We start from the raw sequence: 22,514 nt of genomic DNA, 5'->3' as shown, positions 1-22,514 counted from the left end.
TTCTTTCTGCCTAAATTTACATTATGCATTTTATTCGTATGTATGAAATATTTCATAATTTAAAAAGAGTTACTGCTACAAGTTGATTGTTTCTGATAACTTTTCATTCTACCTAGCAAAGGACAGTGACTTATTTTGCTCATATTGTCGGATATATATATATGTGGTAAAATATACATAACATAAAATTGACCACTTTAACCATTTCTAAGTGTACAGTTCAGTGGCATTAGATACATTCGTTGTTGTGCAACTGTCACCACTGCCCATCTTCACAATTTTTTCATCTTCCCAAACTGAAACTGTGCCCATTAAACAATAACTCCCATTCCCCTCCCCACAGCCTGGCAACCACCATTCTACCTTCTGTCTCTATGAATCTGACTACTCTAGGGACCTCATATAAGTGGAAACAGACAATATTCATCCTTTCGTGTCTGGCTTATTTCACTTAGTATAATGTCTTTAAGGTTCATCCATGTTGTAGCATGTGTCAGAATTTCTTTCCTTTTTAAGGCTGAATAGTATTCTATTGTTTGTATAGACCACATTTTGTTTATACATTCATCTTTTGATGAATTGTTGATGAGTTGTTTCCACCTTTTGGCTATTGTGAATAATGCTGCCATGAACAGTACCTGCTCCAGTCCCTGCTTTCAATTCTTTTGAGTATATACTCAGAAGTGGGATTGCTGGATCAGATAGTAATTCTAATTTTAATTTTTTGAGGAACCACTGTACTGTCTTCCACAGTGCCTGCATCATTTTACTGTCTGCATATATTTTGACAGGACCTTTTAAGTTGTTGTGCAATTGTTTGATTTCTATTCTGAAGGCTCAATGGCCTCATGTCAATAGAAGGATGGTCCAACTCTAATTAAATAGGCCTCCATGACAATACTAATGATAACCTTTGTTGGTATAGAGCAAATATAAGAAAGCCTTTACTTCACCTTACTGCCTCTTCTAACAGCTGTTCTGTGATCTCTCTTCATTTTGGGGCACAGACTGTCTAGTAAGTTTTTCATACCTAGTCTTTTTCTTCAGTGCTCAATCCTTGTTTAATCTCGTGCAACTTTTTCTGCTCTCACCGTTCCATTGGTCCCTTAAAGTCCTCAGTTACATCTATTAACTTCTTATCTGTGCCAGATGAGATAATCCTGTGCTAAGTATTCTGTATACATTTTTTTTCACTTAATCCACAACATATCCATATGAGGTAGGTGTATTATCACCATTTTACAGATGACGATGAAACGAAGAAAGACGATAAAACCTTTGAAATGACACGTAACTAATAAGTAACAGGCAGGATTTGAACATACACAGTCTGAGGCTGGAGATGGCCAGTTAAACATGGCTGTCATCCTTTCTTGAGGCTTTCTCTTTTTTTGATGGCATACACTATTCTTGTTTTTATATTTTCATCAGCACCCCTCCTGTCTCCATAACTCTTCCCCCTTCCTCCTGCTAAGCAAGACTTAGTAATCTTCCCAAAGCTCAGTCTCTAGCATTCTGCCATTCTTGGAGAGCTCACATCTACCACGAAACAGTATTGATGACACTTGTTGGTCCGTCCCGGACCTCTGACCTGTGCTACATTTCACACTCCTTACTGCTTCCAGGACATCTCCACTAAAACTCATTCTCCATCTCCCAACTAAGTCCTCTCTCCAGATTTGTTTCAGAACACGATACCACCATTTCCTCAGTCATTTGGTCTCTATTCTCCTTAATCTGTTGACTCTGTCACTGAATCTCATTGATGTTTCCTTGGAAATGCGTCTCCAAACTCATCCCTTCCTCTCTTTTTCCACTTCTTTTAGTCTGGTTCGGCCCCTCGCCTCCTTACGGGCAACCCTGTCTCGGGTCATTCTCTGGTCTATTCTGGCCGGTGTGTTGGGATCTATCTTCTACTGTTGTTAATAGGTGAGAGAGCCCAGCTCACAAATGATAATCATATCCTGACTTTCAAGGTTCTCCATGATTTATACATGTAATTTTATACTATAATTTTTTTAATATAATTTTTTACTAGTATTTACGAACACAAATTTCTAACACATAGTCTACTCTGGGCACTTTCCAAGAAATTATATACTCAAAGCTTAACACTTTCTCATCCATTGTTAGCAGTACCCTATCCTCAGTATGTTGCTAATTCTGGCTGGCTTACTTGAGGTGCCCTCCCTCTTCCTTGCCATCTGTTAAAAACCTGCACAGCCCGGCCAAGGTTCATCTTGAGTCCATACTATGCCATAAGCCTTCCTACAAAACTTGAGTATCATCAAATATTATTTGTAGTACACATTTTACCATTTTATCCTATTCTGCCTTTATAGATCTCTAAAGCTGAGCTTCCCAAAAGTGGTCATGGCAGAATGGGTTACAGGTGTGCCATGAGAGACTCATGGTTGTAAACTTTTCATAATGATAACAAAATTTACAACCATTTTATAACCATTCACAAATTTATAACAGTTGAAATTATATTTGGATACATATTTTGCTCAGTCAGTAAACTTCCAGATTTCAGTAATTATTGTTTTTGCACTTAAGGTTTTATGCAGAGCACCTGCCAGCAGAGATGCTTATATAGAATTTCACCCTTTAACCACCATGTTAAAACCGTCTCTGTAAGTCTGATTATTGTTTTAATTGCAATGTATTTATTGTCAGTGAAATCTTTTGTGCATAAGTGTTTCAAATACTTAGTTCTTCCTTTGATTTAATTTGCTCTTATTTTTTAAATTATTTTCTCCCCGAAAAGAAGGCATATTTTCATCATCATCATTTATCTCTGATAAAACATAATTGATTTTGTTTATTTTTTTAAATTGTGGCTTGATTTATAGGTTTATTTATCCTTGGCTTTTGATGTAAAATATCCAAAATCTGATTCTGAATGGAATTTTATAATGACATTATTTGTTTATAGAAATAAAAAAATGTTTGCTTCTAAAAGCAAATAATAGTGGAAAATTTAATTGGTTCAGTAAAGGGACTGTAGGCCTTTAATATTCTTATAAAAATATTTTTCAAAATATTTTAACTATACTTGAGTATAAGTAATATTTATATTTTGTGGAAAATTTAGCATTTTAATTATTAAATTAAATGGTAATATTTCTAAAAATTCCCCTTATCAAATACTTAATTTTTCAAAAGTTTTGTGATTTATTTAAAAATATTCTTAAGAAAATGGACAATCTTATTTTCTCTGAAAACTGATTTGTTGTAGTAAAAAGTTCTGTAGTCTCCTTAAGTATTTTAAATATACGATTTAGTTTCCCACTATAAAGGGTAATTTTAAATTAAATATTAAAGTCTAATTATAGTTTCATACTTCTTAGAGTTTCACAGACATATACATGTAGTCAAAAATATAAATTTAGGGCTTCCCTGGTGGTGCAGTGGTTGGGAGTCCGCCTGCCAATGCAGGGGACGCGGGTTCGTGCCCCGGCGCAGGAGGATCCCACATGCCGCGGAGCGGCTGGACCCGTGGGCCATGGCCGCTGAGCCTGCGTGTCCTGAGCCTGTGCTCCGCAGCGGGAGAGGCCACAGCAGTGGGAGGCCCACGTACAGCAAAAAAAAAAAAAAAGAAAAGAAAAATATAAGTTTAAATCACTTATTAGACAAAATAGTGAGGATTATTTCAAATTTGGATTTGTTTGCTCTGATAATTTTTTTCTTTACCCAAATATCTGCCTAAATATCTCATTTTCATGGAAAAGTTATCAAATGAAAAAAATTGTGCCAAGTAAATTATGCCAGAGCCTTAATAGAAAATATCTATATTATACAGATAGTCTTTTGAGAGATTAATTCTTAAAATTTTTGATCTCAGCACGCCTTACATTCCTAAAAGTTATTGAGGACCCTAAAGATCTTTTGTTAATGTGGGTTATATCTTGCAATATTTATCATTTTAGAAATTCAAAAATATTTATTTTAAAATAAAAATAACTCCTTTACATGTTAACATAAGTAACATTTTTATGAAAAATAACTATAGTTTCCAGAAACAAACAAACAAAAATCCTTAATGAGAAGCATGGCATTGTTTTACATTTTCTGAAAATCTTTGAACGTCTGGCTTAATAGAAGACACTTAGATTCTCATATCTGCTTTGCATTCAATCCGTTTGATTTAATTCAATCACACATCATATAGCTTCCGGAAAACTCCACTGTACACTCTTAAGAAGGAGAGTGAGGAAGACATACAATGTCTTAGTATTATTACAAAAATAGTTTTACCTTCATGGATTCCCACCTGTTCAGTGGGACTGTTTACAGCAGTGTTTACAACTACAACAGTAGTTTGCATCAGATTGGGTTCAGGAAGAACTAAAGCCAAAATGTCTCCCACAATTACAGAATCACTCATTTTAACAGCCTGCCTAAGAAATGACCATGTGTGGAACCAAATGAAGCAAAGGAAATATAAAAATGGAATATTACTATTAGAAGATGCATTGATGACAGTCTCTACAAGACCAAATCAAAGTGTTTCCCTGAAGGGTGATGAATCTACAGATGTTAGTAACAACGTTCAGTTAATAGCACTAGTTAGAATCCCTGGAGAGGAAGGCTTGGAAGAATATTGATTTGCCAGAAAGTACCAAAACAAACTACTCAGGATCAGGTATTTGGAGTAGGAACTAAACACTTTAAAACAAATAAGATTTTCTGGATTATGCAAGCAAAACGGTTTCTGTACTGGTGGGAAAGCTGTGATGGCAGGGAGGTGGGAAGGCTTTATGTCATATCTGTTCTCCATGTTCTGAACACCTGAGATGCAAGACATTGTTTTGTTCACATAGAGCTCTTGTCTGTACATTTGCCTATAGATGTGAATTCCATATTAAAGGATGTTGCTAATAAAATCCAGGCTGCTATGGTTCTGTCTGTTTTTAGCTTTATGTGAAGAAACAGTCTGCTGTCTCCTACTAAGTCACCTATCAAAGGAAAAGCTTTCCCTCCCCCACCCTGGAGGTTAGGAGCTAAAAGAGGAATTGAAAAATGTCAATGATCCTTATTGCAGAATTGTTGAGGAGAGTTTCTTGTCTTCAGAAAATTGGCTTAATTGACATTTTCGAGCACCAGAATGAGTTTAATCAAAATCACAATGAATGTGTGAAAATATAATAAAGTGTACCAACAATGCTCATAGATTCAAAGAAAACATGAGGTTAGAAGTAGTTTGGGGGGAGTTTAATATTTCTAAATTCAACTCTAAAGAAGACTGGTAGCAAAACATCTGTTAGGTGTCACGTTACTTGGAAAAACATGATATAAAAAATTTAAGTGCATTAGAAATCCATTCACATTATCCTAAGAATTTCAAAGACAGAAGAAATCACATTATTCAGATTCAAAAAAAAACTATATTGAATTTTTCATAAGCTCCATATAGACCTCCCAAAACCCTACAGTGTACCCCAGTGTGCTTTATAAAGATTTCTGTGTGCCTTGACGTTGAAAAAGGTTAGGAAGCTCTGGTGTAAAGTCCAGTTTCAAGCACCCCAGTTGAAAACTTTTAAGTTTTGTTGTTTTTTTTTTTTTTTTTTGCGGTACACGGGCCTTTCACTGCTGTGGCCTCTTCCGTTGCGGAGCACAGGCTCCGGACGCGCAGGCTCAGCGGCCATGGCTCACGGGCCCAGCCGCTCCGCCGCATGTGGGATCTTCCCGGACTGGGGCACGAACCCGTGTCCCCTGCATCGGCAGGCGGACTCTCAACCACTGCGCCACCAGAGAAGCCCCTGCATTGATCTTTGCCATCCCCCCAAAACACATTTCTACTTCTTATTTAATCTCCAGGGAATGACTTTCTCCTCACGCCCTACCTGAGTGAGATCAAGGATGTCAGAATGAAGTCACACTGCCATCCTCTGCCACCAGTCCAACTCTTTGACCTCATAGTCTTTACTGCTTGAGCTCTTAGTTCTTGCCTTGTCCAAGACCTGAGGAACCAGCATTTGACCCTCTACATTCTCCTCCGGGCACTGTCTGGCCTTCTCTTTAAAAACATTTTTTTTTTTTTTTTTTTACTTTACTATCTTTCCCAATGGTCTAATTCTCTTTTTCACTGTCAGACTTCCCAAGTGCACTAAGGACTGACTCTCTTTCCTCTCCACATGATCCCCCCTCCTTTAACCTCCCAGAAAGCTTCCATCTTGCTTATTATTCTGAAACTGCTTTCATAAATGTAAATATCACCAGTCTCCCTGACTGCTACATCTAGTGAGTTTCCCCACAACACTTCTTCTTGGCTTCTGTATTGCATTTGAGAAATCGATCCCTCTCTGATGAAACACCTCGCTCCATTGGGTGATGGTTGTACAGAGTCTTGCTTGCCCCAACTCTCTGCTGTTCCTTGTTCATTTCTGTTGCTCACCTTTGTCTCCACCACTACTTTTTAGAAGTATTGCCTAAGGCTCAGTCCCTGGATGTTTGTGTTTTCTAAGCTATACTTTTTTTTTCTCAAATTGTTTGTTTTTAAGAATTTTGATAAATGCTCCATGTGTACAAGAAAAGAATGTTTACTCTGCAGTTGTTGGGTGTAATGTTCTATATATGTTAAGAGGTTTAATCGTGTAGTTCAGATCTTCCATATCCTTATTTATTTTTTTTGTCTGCTTATTCTATCAGTAACTGAGAGGAGTGTTTTTAAAACCTCTATCTATAAAGTGGTTTTGTCTATTTCTTCTTTTAGTTCTGTCAATTTTTGCTTGATAAATTTTCAATCTCTGTTATTAGCTGCATAAATATTAAGGATTTAAAATTTTTTTCCTCTTGAATTTAACCTTTATCATTATGAAATGCCTCACTTTATTTGTCTTAAAGTCAACTTTGCCTGCCAGTTTTCTTTTAATTTTTGCAAGTTTAAAATTTTTCTAAACTTTTCCTTTCGATGTTTTGGTATCCTTTTGTCCAAGGTGTGTATTTTGTAAACAGCTAAAAAAAAATACTCTGAACAGTTTGCCTATTAATTGCCTCCTTTTTTTTAAAGGGCATATTCACTGAGTATAGAATATCTAGGTTAGCAACTTTTCCTTTCAGCACTTTATGTAATCCCATTGTCTTTTGGTCTCCATTGTTAAAAATAAGCCAGTTCACCTTGGAAGGGCTCAGCACCCTCCTGGAATTTGAATTGATCCAGTACTCGTTGCTTCTAAAGCTCCCTGATGTATTTACAATATCTTAAAAAATAATTTTTCTAGATTTTTTAATTTGTTGCAGTGGGTGGCTTGAGCTGCTGCAACCTATTATATTCTAACTAGAAGTAGAGGCATTTTGGGGCCTTTAACCAGAGCCCTATGCTGATGACTCCCAAATCTGCAGTTGCAAACTCTCAACCATGCTACAGTCATATCCACCATGTACCTACTGTAGAATCCCTCTTTTCCATAAAAGCATCCAAAACAAACTTCTTTTACTCTCTCAATTGCATTAGTCTGATATATCATGGCCATTTTTATTCATCCTTCTCTTTCATTCCCCACTTTAGTCCCAGTGGACTTAAAAAAAAAAAAATCTGTCTGGAAAATAAAAAGGAACATCTTTCCCAAAAAAGGAAGGGACTTAATTTGACTTACAATATAATTCAATATCTTCAATTTACAAGTGAGAGAATTGACGTACAAAGAGGTGAAGTGATTGGCACAAGCTAACAGTTTCTGTTGGAGCTGAATCAAGAACGTAGGTCTCCTTCATTGCTCTTCCCACACTATACCATACTGCTTCTCTCAGAATAAGGCAATTACACATCATGGATTTTCTCTAGGGCAATCCTACTTTCAAACGTTATGTTTGACTCTCTCCATAAATTACTGAAATATCCTGGATATTCCCATTTGCATCATGAAAAGTACATTTTCAGCACCCTGAAGTGGAACAAAAATTATTTGTCAGAGTATGTTGTAATTTTTTGTCCTGAAAATATGATTATTGTCTTGTTAGCCGTATTCCATACAGTTCCAAAGAATGGAAGGGTGCCCAGCGTTAAGAGAGGTTTGAAAGTCAATGCACATTCCTTATCTCATTTAATCCTTATATCTATCTATAGGTAGGTTCTAATATTATAATCATTTTCCAATGCCAGGAGATGGAGGTTTAGTTTTCCCAGATAAAATGTCTTAACCACTCATGTTACCACATCACTTTCTAAAACCTTTAGTGGATCTTCATTGCTTTTCTCATCAAAATGACGGCCTGTCTGACTTTCAAGCTCTCCGTGATTTGTCTTATTCATATTAGCTTGCCTCTCCAACTTTACTTCACAGAAGTCTGGATCCTTTTCTACCCTGGGCCAGTCCCTGGATCAAGCCAACCCAGCATTTGGATGCCAACAGCAATATTGCTAAGAGCAGTCCTACCTGACCTTGTCCTTTTTTTTTTTTTTTGAGTAGTGGTTTTTGGCTCTGTTATCAGCAAATTTCTCCAAATTGCTTATATATCATGCTAGTACCACCTCTTGAAAGTTATGAGTTCCACATGTTTATTATTTAACAAGTGAACAGTTACCTCTTTCGAAGTGTCTTAACTTAGGCATGTTCATATTTCAAAGATTTCCCCCATGTTCATATCATGGTCCACAAGCCCATCCACCGTTTACAGACTTTACGTTAACTGTGCTCCCTAATCACCGTCATGGAGCGTATGGAACCCACAAGAGAAGCCCCTTCTTCCTCCGGGAACACACCCCCTGACTTTGGGACCTGGCATACAAACCTGGAGCCACCTTAACCTTGTCTTTCATGTAAATGAAAGTCTCCATTTCTTCCGAGTGAAGAGTCAGAATATTCCCCTACATCATTTCATCCATTTACTTGTTTTCTCTATTTCTGATTTCATCATAGCATTCCTATGATACGGGACTCAAAGTACATAAGGGCTATGAGGGGTGAATGCACCATAGTTTTCAACAAAAGATCAGGGCTATGTTTCTCTCCATTCTTTTTTTTTTTTTTCTGGCTGTGTTGGGTCTTCGTTGCTGCGCACGGGCTTTTTCTAGTTACTGCGAGTGGGGTCTTCTCTTCGTTGCGGTGTGCAGGCTTCTCTTTGTGGTGGCTTCTCTTGTTGCGGAGCACGGGCTCTAGGCATGCAGGCTTCAGTAGTTGTGGCACACGGGCTCAGTAGTTGTGGCTCACGGGCTCTAGAGCACAGGCTCAGTAGTTGTGGCGCACGGGCTTAGTTGCTCCGCGGCATGTGGGATCTTCCCAGACCAGGGATCGAACCCATGTCACCTGCACTGGCAGGCGGATTCTTAACCACTGCGCCACCAAGGAAGTCCCTCCACTACCATTATTGATGATGTTTAACATTGCACTTGGCTTGTCTGACACAAAACACAGATTCCATAGGGCGGATCAAACTCTAGTGAGGAAGCACTCTTGACCATGAAACAGGAGACCAGGACTCTGGTTCTGGGTCTATCTTTGACTTAATTATGTGATCCTGGACAAACAATCCAATAAAACCTATGTGTCAGCAATAGCATTGAATAAATACTGGGATACAGAAATAAATTAGTCACACACCCTGCCCTGAGAGAGCCCATAGGCCAGTGGAAGAGACTAACAGGAAAATCAGTGATTACCATAGGGTATGGTAAGTACTAGATATAGGAGAACAGAAACTCCTAGATGAGGCATCTAACTCATCTGAAGACTGGAGAAGGTAGTCAGAAAATACTTCCAAAATAGTGATGATATTTGAACAGAGACTTGGGGAAGCCTGGTTTGTTCATTGCTGTTATTCCCAGCCCCAGAACAGTGCCAGGTACAGAGTAGGTATCTGATCAGAGCAAGGAGGGAATTCTTTGTGGCTAGGACTACTTAGACAAAGGGGTGGAAGTGTCAGAGAACATGGAGAATTCAGGGACTTGTGAGTAATTATGGAGGGCTAGAGTGGATAAAGGGGGAGTGGCTGTGCCTAAGGCTGGAAATATAGCCCAACACCAGAATATAAAAGGCCTGGTTTGCCATGGTAAGGCTTTTGAACTTTATCTTAAAGGCAATAGGGAGCCACTAGAGGATTTAAGCACTAGAGTCACTTGATCAGATTTTGGTGTTCACTTGATGCTCCAGTTATCAATTGATTTCCTCTCTGCTCCACATTCACCCCGCATTGCCTCCTCAGCAAAAACAGACCTGGGTCTTTTAGTTTTCCTTTGCCAGCTGGCATAATGTTAAGCTTTGTCAGTAGAGGGCGCTGCAGGGATACTGGAGGAGGAAGGGGCTTCTCTTGTGGGTTCCACATGCTCTTCCTGTTAGGCTCCAGGACCGTGCAGTTTCCCCAGTGCTGGGATCCTGCAGTGCACAGCTTCTGGACCATCTGCAGTATGTAATCTCTTAAGTGCCCGATGGCTGCAGTGCACAGCAGTCAGCAGTGCCCAGTGGCTAGCTGCTTCCCCTGACACCTCTCTTGGGAAGTCTTGCAGCAGAGTACAGCCAGTGTACTTTCACCTTTTCATGAATGGCTTCTTTGGCATCCCAGACAGTGGATTTCTGGCTGCCTGGAACCTCAGCAACTTCTCTGCCATCTAATGAGCTGTGGTTACACCCTCTGTGACACACTCTTGGGAGGTCATCTCTCTCTTGGACGATCTATCTCATGGGTAGTGATTGCTTCGTATATCTGTGATTCCTGTATACTTCGGATCTTTATGTCTTGCTAACCAATCTTCCATTACTCCAATCGATTATAGTTAAAAATTAGTTATATTGAACTGTCTTTGTTAAATTCTTGTATGATTTCTATCTCTTTGCTGGACTCGGAAACACACATTGACTGAAAGCTGTGGAGATGCGCTGAAGAGAGTGGAGTGAAGCTTTACGCAGGGAGCCTGGTTAGGAGAATATGGCAGCACTTTTGGTGACAACTCTGGAGAGCATCATTGCCTTGAAAAGCAATTGCAGTGGGGAGGGATAGGAGAGAAAGGGGCTACAGGACTTGGTAACCACTGGGGGAGATGGATGAGAAGAGAGAAGAGTTTAGGGTGACCCCCTACTTCTCAAGCTTTGATGACTGGGTAGATGGTAGCACCGCAGTACAAATGGCAAACACAGGTCAAGTTCCCCTCCCGTGTCCCCATGGATCTCTCAGGACTTCCATGCACTTTTGAGCCACAGAGACTTAGGATCATAGACTCCTTAGGTTGGAAAGGCAATGAATCCCAATGTTTTCTTTTTGGCAGTGTGGACCATTTGTTCACATCTGATAAAAGAAGTGGGGAAAGGTCCATTCTATCTTAACATTCCATGATTCCAATGCTTTGTGAAGTTCTTTTCTGTTCTTAAAGCTCTCATTATGGTAGGCCTTCCTCAATTGTCCATTCATTCTAGCCCTGCCCCCCCAAATCTTAAAATTCAACAGATTTCCTCTTATGCCTCCCAACGTGGAAAGGCAGGCCAACACGTATGTGCTGAGTGCTGAAGAATATAGGTCTTATCCAATATGAAATATAGGTTTGTTTCTGCAATTTCTTATTTGGTTTTATTGGTGTGCTCTAAACAGGGCCTCAACTATATAAACGAAAGCCGGCAGTTACCTGAATGAAAGGCTCCAGACACCAGAATCTCGGAGGGAGTTTCTACGAACTGCTCTTAGAACCAAGGACCAGGCAACTGTATGTACTTGCTTGGAATAGGAGATGATGTGTTTTGGACACATGGTTTCCCTTGCCTGGATGCACTCCTCACCTTTCCATAGGTTCTCTGGGTCTCAGATCAGCTTTCCCTGACCTCTCTGACTGTCAATTCCCTTATACCCTCTCAGAGCATCACTTAGTCACCTCTCCTTGGTAGCACTTAGCTCAGCTCTAATTTTACATTATTTGTGTGATTTTTTGATGAACACCTGCCTCTCCCAATAGACTGTAAACTTGAGGGCAGGGACGGTCACTTTCTGCTCACAATAGAATCCCCAGTGCCTAGCCTGGTGCCTAGAATACAGTCAGTTCTCAATATATATGAGGAAAATGAATGAATGACAAGCGGTTTATAAAGTACTAGTCATGTCCTTTGGCCCTCATGGCAATCCCGCCGTAGGTATTCTTATATCCATGTTAGAGATGAAAAAGCAGAGGTTTGTCTAGTCAATGGGAGGATCTGATCCCAGATTCTATTGTGTTTCCAAATCACTGCCCCCCGTGTAAGAAATCATAAAATGGTAGCTCTGAGTATAAAATATACATATACTTTGGGTAGAGAGCAGTAATCATCCATCGTTACGTTCTCTTAAAGATCACGGTCCCCTCCTCTTGCTTTGTGAACAAGAGGGGTTCAAAATCCAGGTGGGCCCATCGGGCAGGACTCTTCCCTCCGACCCGGGCGGCCGTCGGGGCGCTCAGGGTGCTCCCCTCCCTCCACTTCCCCTCAGGGTGGTTACCTGAGGCTCGCTCCCAAACTGGCTATCAGGCACCGGCACCAGCACCGGGCGACACCTGGCGCCTGGCCTCAGGCGGGAGGTGTGGGGAGAGATCCAGCCCCTCGCACCTTCTTCGGGCGCAAAGCAGCAGAATGTGGGCGGGGAAGGGCGGCACCGGCCTCAGCCTCAAGGCGCAGGAGAGGTGGGGCAGGACCCGGCTTTGTTAGCTCTTCGCCTTCGCCTGGCAACGCGGACGCCGGCTGCGCTGCCTGGCAACCGCTGCCACTGGGGCGCGGGCGCGGGCGCGACCTCACCGAGCCGCCCCCGCTCCCCACCCCGCGGCTCCGCCCCTCCCGTCTCGCTCAGGCCTCTGCCACAGCCTCCAGCTCAGTCTGGGTTCCCGAAGTTCCGCCCGGGGCGGGGCTAGGAAACTGAGAACGGCTTCGGGTTTTTTTGTGTGTGTGGCAGGACCAGACGACCTAGCGGTTTAGGGATGAGACTGGGGGCGTTGAGAAACCTGGGGGAATGTGTAGCAATTTACAGTGGGCTTTTGTACGTTAGAGAGCAGAAGTGGAGGAGTTTTCAGTGATTTTTTTGGCTTGCGGAAAGGGAGCACGTGAGGGGAAGCCCTGGGGAACAATTGTCACAAGCGCTTCTTGCAGTGTCCCCTCCCCCTTTATTTTTTTAACAGACTAACTCGCTCAGTCCTTACAATCACCCCATGAAGCAAGTACTCTTATTATCTTCATTGTTACAGGTGAGAAAACAGCACAGAGCACTAAGTAACTTGCCCAAGATCACAGTAAGTGATAGGGTTAGGATTTGAACCCACATTTCGTGGTTCCAGACTTCTCGCTTTTAACATCTATAATGCTAAGAAAGGGGAATGGAGCTAGTGTGGATAGGAACAGAGCTCAAGATGCCAGAGGCAACAGGGTAAGAAGGAAAATAGTCACGTGCAGGATGGCATCGAAGTCTCACAGTAACTCTGGAGGTAGGTATCAATATTTACCTTCCCTTTAGAAATAAGAGACAGGCTTAAAAGGTTGAGTAATTTGCCTATGGTCAGACAACTGGCAGTGAGGCCGAGTTTGACAAGACCTTTGCCAAAGTCTTCTGATTTCAAGATTTTTCTTTCTTAAGCTCCCAAGGAAACAAAAAAAGCCCCCTCTTTCTCTGCTATAACCCTTGGTATTTCATACCCATTTTTAAGGTGCCCATTGCGTCATCCACTCTTTCAGTCCAACAGTAGTGTGCGCTGGTCTAAATCAGTGAGTTAGTTCATCCAAGGCCTTCAAAGGTTTCTGTAGTTGTGAGATGAAAGCTGTTTTCTCTCCTTAAAGCAATTTCAAGCGTCTGTGAGCAAGTGGGGGAGCTGGGTTTTTGTTTTATGTATGCAGAGGGCTTTCAGAGCTTGCTGTCATCTGTGTGTAAAGGGTCCAGTCTGTTGGCATTTGTCAGAGTCTTGCAGGTCCTTGCACACGTGGAGAATTCTGGATGACTTGAGGATGGCCACTTGTCCACGGGCAAGTAGGGGATAAAAGAAACAGAATCACTGGCCATCACTCACCTTCCTGAGCCCTCTGTTGAGGGGCCACCAGCTGTTGGTATAGGCATCTGCTGGGCAGTGTGTGCCTTAGGATTGGACAGGGAGGCTGGAGGTTTGAGGGCTACAGGTGCATCTTCCAGGAGAAAAAGAATGCTGTGGCCACTAGGGTCTGTTCTGTTTGTGTACAAGGGAAGAAGGTGTGCTGGGCCCTTCCTGCTTCCATGCAGGGTAAATGATACAGAGAAGAAAGAATAATAATTATGTTCATGCAGAAGAAGGGAAGTTTTAGGCAAAGCTAGAGATGGAAGGTGAAAAATGGAATTTAGTGTGGGAGGTTAGATGTAAGAAAGTAATTTCATGTTACTGTCTGACCGAAGTGGTGTGACAGTCTGCAGGAGGCCAGGTTGAAGTTCTGTCAGTCAATAAATACAACAGAATGTAGTGAAGAGAATATAACTTTACAAGGAATTCACAATCATAAAATTCAGGAAAGTTGCTTTCTTCTAAGAGAGAGGCAGGAGGCATGGAAGAGAGAAGAGCACATGAATAGATGTGATTGGTGGTGATTTAGCTCTTGGTGTGGGTGGTGGGTTTGTGGGTGTTTATTATGTTTCACAACTTACATACACTTTAAAAAATATGTTTCAGATATTAGTCCATAAGATCTTTTAAAGTAAACTCATCAAATAGGTCACACTATTTTTTGTCTGTTTTCTTGTGTAATTGAGAATTGACTATATCTGTTTTCATCATTTCATTTTCCCTTTATTCTCATCAACATACAAATATTCTGCAGTTTCTCCCATTATATTCTCCTCCAGCTTTGCCCCGTTTCTCTGCTCCGCTTATTGCAAAGTTCTTTAAATTTATTTATTTATTTTTGGCTGTGTTGGGTCTTCGTTGCTGCGCGCGGGCTTTCTCTAGTTGCAGCGAGCGGGGGTTACTCTTCGTTGTGGTGTGCGGGCTTCTCATTGTGGTGGCTTCTCTTGTTGCGGAGCACGTCTCTAAGTGCATGGGCTTCAGTAGTTGTGGCATGCGGGCTCAGTAGTTGTCACTCACAGGCTCAGTAGTTGTGGCTCACGGGTTCTAGAGCACAGGCTCAGTAGTTGCGGCACATGGGCTTAGTTGCTGCGTGGCATGTGGGATCTTCCTGGACCAAGGCTCGAACCTGCATCCCCTGCATTGGCAGGCGGATTCTTAACCACTGTGCCACCAGGGAAGCCCAGCAAAGTTCTTTAAAAGAGTTATCTGTACTTGCTGCCTCTAATTTTTGTCCTCTCAGTCTCTCTCGAGTCCACTTGAATCAGGCTTTCATCCTCATTACTCCACTGAAGGTACTCTTGTCAAGATCTCAGACAACATGATGTTAAATCAAAGGTTGTCTCTTAGCCTCATCAGCAGCATTTGACCCTGTTGATCACTCTCTCATCCTTGAAACTCTTTTCTTCATTTTAGGATATGACACACTCTTGGTTTTTCTCCTTCCTCATTAGCTCTTCCTTCTCAGTCTATTTTGCTGGTTGCTGTAGAATGAATGTTGTGTCCTCCCAAATTCATATGTTAAAGCCCTAAACCCCAGTATGATGGTATTTGGAGGCAGGACCTTTGGGAGGTGATTAGGTTTAGGTGAGGTCATGAGGGTGGAGCCCCATGACTGGATTAGTGTCCTTTTAAGAAGAGGGAGGGACCTTCTCTCTGCCATGTGAGGGCACAACAAGAAGGTTGCAGTCTGTAAGCCTTGAATTGGGCTCTCACAGGGACCAAATCTGCCAGAACTTTGATCTTGGACTTCCCAGCCTCCAGAACCGTGAGAGATAAACTTCTGTTTTTTAGACCACCCAGTCTATGGTATATTGTCATAGCAGCCTGCTATTCTGCATCCAGTTCCAATGTGTGCAGTTTTTCCCCCACACAACAAGCAATTCTCTGACACCAGCTACGTGTCCTACAATTCCACTCAATTCTGACACTATCTACCCGGAGAGAGCATCAGATTCCACAGGTAAGGTCTCAGTCCCACAAGACTGCCTTCCACTTCAGATGCTAGTCTCAAATCCAGGTGGTCACCTGTGCTTCTGACCGACTGGCTATAAATCACAGGTCCCACAACCCCCTCCTTGGGTTCAATTAATTTACTAGAGCAGCTCCTAGAACTCATGAAACCAGTTTACTCACTAGATCAGGATTAGTATAAAGGATACAAATCAACAGTCAGATGAGAGATACATAAGGTGAGGTCCAGAATAAAGGAGCTTCTGTCCCTGTGCAGCTTGGGGCCCTGCTCTGTGGCACGTGGATGCGTTCTGGTTCATCAACCTGGAAGCTCTGAACTCTGTCCTTTTGGGGTTTTATGAAGGCTTTATTACATAGGCATGTTTGATAAAATTATTACCCACCATTGGTGATTGATTCAACCTCCAGCCCCTTTCCCCTCCCCAGGGGAGTGGCACTGACATTTCCAACCCTCTAATGACATGTCTAGTTCTTCTGGCAATTAGCCCCCATCCTTAGTGACATCCAAAAGTCACTTTATTAACATAACAAAAGTCACCTTTGTCATTCTCATCACTTAGGAAATTCCAAGGCTTTTTGGAACCCTTGGAATTTCCGAGGGTTCCAGAAACAACAAAGACCAAATATGTATTTATTATAAATCACGATATCACACAACCCAAACTGAATAAGACACTGGTCCTTCCTCCCCTCCCTGATACCTTAATGTGGAGTGTCCCAGGATTTACCCTTGGACTTGCCCATCAACATTCACCCCCTTTTGTTTTTTTTCTGGACGTGCAGGCCCAGTGGCCATGGCTCATGGACCCAGCCGCTCTGCGGCATGTGGGATCTCCCCGGACCGGGGCACGAACCCGTGTCCCCTGCATCGGCAGGCGGACTCTCAACCACTGCGCCACCAGGGAAGCCCTCACCCCTTTTTTTTGTCTCATCCAATCTCATGTTTTCGATTCCAAATTTATATCTCCAACTCTAATCCTTTCCTACACTCCAATCCCGCATATCCAGCTGTCTACTTGATAGCACCACTAAGAGGCTTCTGGAACTTAACACGCCCCGCACTGCACTCCTGATACTCCTTTCCAAACCAGTTCCTCTAGTCTTCCCCATATCAGCAAATGTAACTCCATCCTTCCAGTTGCTCAGGCTAACAACCTTGGCATTATCCCTGGCTGCTTTTTCTCTCACACCTTACATCCAATCTGAGCAAATACTGTTGGCTCTACCTTCAAAAGATATCCAGAATCTGAGCGCTTCTCACCTCCTCTACCACCAACACACTGGTTAGAGTAAACCTCATCTCACACCTGGACCACTGCAGTGCCTTCCTAACTCAATTCTCTGTTTCCGCCCTTGCCACTCTATAGTCTATTTTCAGCTCAGCTGCCAGAGCGATTCTTTGAAAACCTGACTGATCTCATCACTCTTCCATTCAGAGTCCTCAGTGGCTTCCACCTCACTTTGTCAAAAGACAAAGTGATCTGCAAGGCCTTAAATTCTCTGGATCCATCATTTTCTTCTTCCTTATTTCCCTCCAGCGGCACTGGGTGTCTTGCTCTTCCTTAGCAAGGCCAGGCCCTCTCCTGCCCCAGGACCTTTGCACTTGTATTTCCTTTGCCTGGAATGTGATTTGCTCAGATAACCACATGGTTCACTCCCCAGCTCCTTTGGGTCTATTTCAAACGTCACCTTTTGGGGGAGACTCCATGGACCTCCCTCCTCTATTTAAAATTGAATACCAGCCTCCTACTTTACTATCACTACATGCTATGTATTTTTTTTTTTTTTTGGTGGTACGCGGGCCTCTCACTGTTGTGGCCTCTCCCGTTGCGGAGCACAGGCTCCAGACGCGCAGGCTCAGCGGCCATGGCTCACGGGCCCAGCAGCTCCACGGCATGTGGGATCTTCCCTGCCCAGGGCACGAACCTGCATCCCCTGCATTGGCAGGCGGACTCTCAACCACTGCGCCACCAGGGAAGCCCCACGCTATGTATTTTTAAAGATTTGTTTTTATCAATTTACTTATATTCTCTCACTGGAGTACATGGGTTTTTGTTTTATTAATGTGTGTTTCTGGGGCCTTGAACAGGACTGCACACATAATGGGCACCATAAATATTTGTTTACTGAATAATGTTCTCCGTTTTTTCCTCTCCTTCCACTTTTCTTCCTCCTCCTTTCTACTTCCAAGAGGCCCTCCTGAAAAGTGATACTTCAGTGTCCATTCAGCCTTTTTAGCTCAGTGTCTTAGGGGCTAACGTTGTATTTGGTCAAGTAAGGAAAAGTGTGGCATGAGGGTAAGACTCCTGACCGTCCTTGTGTCACCACTGTCTTAACTCAGAAAGTAAGTTCTGCCTCTCCTGTGTGGCTTATGTCATGGTTCACATTCCTAGATCTTAAGTTTAAGTTTGCCATTTCCAGGAAATGAGATGTGACCCCGTCCTACAGGGTGCTTGGGTCACGGTGAGGCTGGGACCGAGGAGTACTGACGGTCGCACCCCAGTCTGGTCTCCTCTCAGGCCCCATGTACTCCTGGGGCTCAGCTGTGTGGTGTGGCTGTCAGTCTCCCTGTGGAGCCAGTACCCCCTGTGGACATGAATTCTCTCCATAAAGGCATTCATTTTATTTTGTTGTATGACAAATTATCACAAACAACATAAATTTACGATCTCATTGTCCTTGGGGCAGGAACCCACGAAAAGCCTAGCTGGGTCCTCTGCTAAGGGTCTCATCAGGCTACAATTCAGGTGTCAGCTGCATCTAGTATGAGGCTTGGGGCCCATGCTCACTGGCAGTCAGCAGAATTCAGTTTCTCGTGGCTGTAGGACTGAAGTCCCTGTGTTCTTCCTGGCTGTTGGCCGGGGATCCCTCTCCACCCCTAGAAGCCATCTTCAGGCCCCAGCTACGTGGCCCTCACGGCATTTCACAGCATGGCTGTTGGCTTTCCTCCAGTCCGCAGAGAGCATCTGCTTGTCTGTACTGAAGACTCACCTGATCAGGTCAGGCCCATCCAGGATAATCTCCCTTTCGATCAACTCAAAGTCAACTAATTGGGGACCTGATTGCATCTGAAAATTCCCTTTTGCCACATGACGTTACTCACGGGAGTGGTATCCCATTGTATTTACAGGTCCTACCCACACTCAAAGGGATGAGACTATACAGAGCACATACACCAGGGGCCCACGATCTTGGGGGACATCTGAGAGTTCTGCCTACCACAAAATGAATCTTTGTGAGGGAAAAAAGCAAGAAGATCCATCATCTTTCTTCAGAGAGAACCACAGAGACAGAGAAGCACAGATACCCCTTGTGTTTCTGGATCCCATGATCCTCCCGCTTATATCTGTGTGTAACTTTTTCTTCAGAACTCTGGAGGGTGATACCTCCTATTACCGTTCACTTATGGAGAACAAACTGTCTATTCCACTTAAGTGAAAATGTCTACATAATCAAAGTCTACTTCTTTTTTTTGTTTGTTTTAAAGAAGATGTTGGAGGTAGGAGTTTAATTAATTAATTTATTTTTGCTGTGTTGGGTCTTCGTTTCTGTGCGAGGGCTTTCTCTAGTTGTGGCAAGCGGGGGCCACTCTTCATCGCGGTGCGCAGGCCTCTCTCTATTGCGGCCTCTCTTGTTGCGGAGCGCGGGCTCCAGACGTGCAGGCTCAGTAGTTGTGGCTCACGGGCCTAGTTGCTCCACGGCATGTGGGATCCTCCCAGACCAGGGCTCGAACCCGTGTCCCCTACATTAGCAGGTAGATTCTCAACCACTGCTCCACCAGGGAAGCCCCCAAAGTCTGCTTCTTTACAGATTTGAGTGATTAAAAAAAAAAAAAAAGAGGACCATTAACCACTGGGGAGGTGGGACCAACAAGGCTCCTCCCTCCTTGACTTCCCTCCCTCCTGTGGCTTTTGTGGGGGGCTTTGAGTCTCTCAGTACCACGCCCAGCCTACGTGGCACCTTTGTATACATTAGAAAAAGGTGGTCTCTCCTTTTTAGCAGGCATAGTCCCTGGGACAAAGGAACTGATGAGTGGGGCAGGAGCTGGACTTCAGCCCATTTCCCCCTCAGAAAACTGCCTGGTTTTCTTGTCTCTGGAACCTTTTGTTTCCATCCCACATTCTTCTTCTAAATAGGAACACCATTCCTCCCCACGCCCCCCCCTCCTCCCCTGAAAAAAAAGAAAAAAGAAAACCATAGTTCTTGGTTTTCTCTACTTTTCCTTCTCTCCATAGGAGGAGAGAAGTCTGTCTCTGTGTGGATGACTCAAATTTACACCTCTAGTCCCAATCTCCCTTCTCAACTCAGTGCCTTGTCTAAACATACTTGGCTTGCTTCAGATAAGTTCACAACAGACATATCACTTTTGCCTAAGACCATCCTCAGCCCTTCCTTGCTCTGTCAGTGGAGACATAATCCTCCCTGCTGTCCAATCTGCAAACCTGAAAGTTACCCTTGACCACTGCCCCCTCTCCTCACACAGCCTGCCTGTTCCTCTTTTTAAGGGTGTGTGTCATTTGTCCTTCTCTTGTCCATCTTACTGTTCCACATTGTTCCAAGCCTTTGGAATCTCCTGTCTGCCCCGTGTTTCAACAGATTTCTGATTATAGTCTCGTTTCCTTTCTTTTCCCAGTGGTTCTCAGTTGGGGACAATTTTGCATCCCCTTAGAGGACATTTGGCAATGTCTGAAGACGCTTTTTGTTATTCCAACTGGGGGTGGGGTGCGATTGAGGCCAAGGATGCTGCTAAGCTTCCTGCAACGCACCAAGTATTATCCACCACAAATGTCTGTTCCTCCGAGCTTCCTGAACATTACAGCCTGCCTCTTCAGAAAATGCACTCTGCACACATCCCTTGGCTGAAAGATAAATTATTTCCCATTTATTATATATGCATGTCTTCCTTTGCCCAAGGTGCCCTCCCCCTTCCATTCTTACGCCAAGAAATCTCCCCTTTCTCTGAAAGCCCGTAGTAAGGTGTCCAGACTGTGCTCTGGGCTAGTCTCCATTTGTCCCCCTGTGTCCGCTCTCCACTCTTGTCTCTCCTGATCTGTGCCCCACGGCTGCATCTCCCGGCTCCCTTGCCCTCCAGCTTCTGGTTGGGCCTGTGGGAGGCCTCAGCAGGTGACCAGCGGCTGGGGATCTACTACGCAAGCCCCATCTCGAGCTTCTGGCCTCAGCTCCTGTGGAGCACCCCCTCTTCAGGCAGCAGCACTTAGTGGGGCTCCATGACCCCGTTCCTTGCTCTGCCCCTTCAGGCCAAGAGTGGTACCAACATCCCACTGCTGCTAGACCTGTTTGCCACTGTGATCAGCTGGCTAATCCTGCCCGCACCCCAGTCAGTATTTTCTTAAACTCTCAGTTAAATCCTTTGAGTGTGCCATCTGCTTCCTGCTGGATCCTTGATGACAGGTCAGTCACTTGAGGATTCGCCTTTCTCTTGGCTCCCATGCAGACCAGGACTGTTCCCGTGTCATTCAGCGTGTACGCCCCACACTGCTGTGATCCATTTACATCTGGTATTTCTCATGTTTCCCAAACACATTGCAAACCCCTGTGGCTTGAGCTATTGAGCACATCGTGTACACTCTCTTGGCAAAGTGCCGTGCTCTATAAGTGTTTACCAATGAAAATTACAACAAAAGGTACTGAAAAATCACCTCATTTTATAAAACAAAGCATTTAGAATTTAAATTACTTATTTTCTTTTGTAGCACAGGTATCTTGGTGATTTGAACTTAGTAACTTTTCCTTGATGTTTTAAAAATGACTGAGGCTTGGGCTTGGGACTTGAGGTTGCCTGCTCAGCTGCTCTGTTTCGCTTACTTCCTGGTAGCTGATGGCAGTCCGTGTATTTGTGGCTGCTGAATAAGGGACTCCAAGTAAAACTGGGGGTTTTTGCCCCGGCTTCCTCTCTTGAAACCAATATTCTCTCCCTTCAAAAGTCTTTGCTGCATTATTCTATCGCTGGTCTGCAAAGACCAAATGTTCCACTGGTTCCCTAAGTCTAAAACTCGTGCTGCATTGTGCCCAAACATGTGCTTGGTAAATGCCTGTTTGTCCCACAATTCAATTCGAGGTTTTATTTAAATATTAATGAGGCAAAAATTGGTGTAAGTGCCTCCTCAGGGAATCTTGGGAAACTACAGGGATGAAGTCAAATGGTTTGCAAATTGTACTTATTTATTTATAACCCTAATTTGAAAAGAAGGACCAGAGTTATTAAAGGGGGTGTTCACATTTTACAGAAACCTTATCCTAAGGAATAAGGGATAATCATTCCTAAGGAAAGGGGGAAATGCCAAGTTATTTCCTAGAGTTATGGCTTCTTGTCCTTCCTGTGTTATAATGGTTGTTTGTGTGGACAATTAAAAGACCTGTTTCTTCTGCTGTCTGCGAAATATGTCTCCATCTGCCTAACTCTACTGTGGAGGTCTCAGTCTCACCTCACGGCTCTGGTCATTTGTCATGCCAGATATCCACACTCAAGTTCTGTTTCCTTTGTACCAGAAAGATAAAGAAGAGGAATGGTAGGCATTCTGGTCCACAATCCACCTTGGGGATTTCATAGTGGGGC

Source organism: Lagenorhynchus albirostris, chromosome 5 (genome assembly GCF_949774975.1).
Source record: "Lagenorhynchus albirostris chromosome 5, mLagAlb1.1, whole genome shotgun sequence".
NCBI lineage: Eukaryota > Metazoa > Chordata > Mammalia > Artiodactyla > Delphinidae > Lagenorhynchus > Lagenorhynchus albirostris.
Note: the sequence above shows the minus strand (reverse complement) of the source record.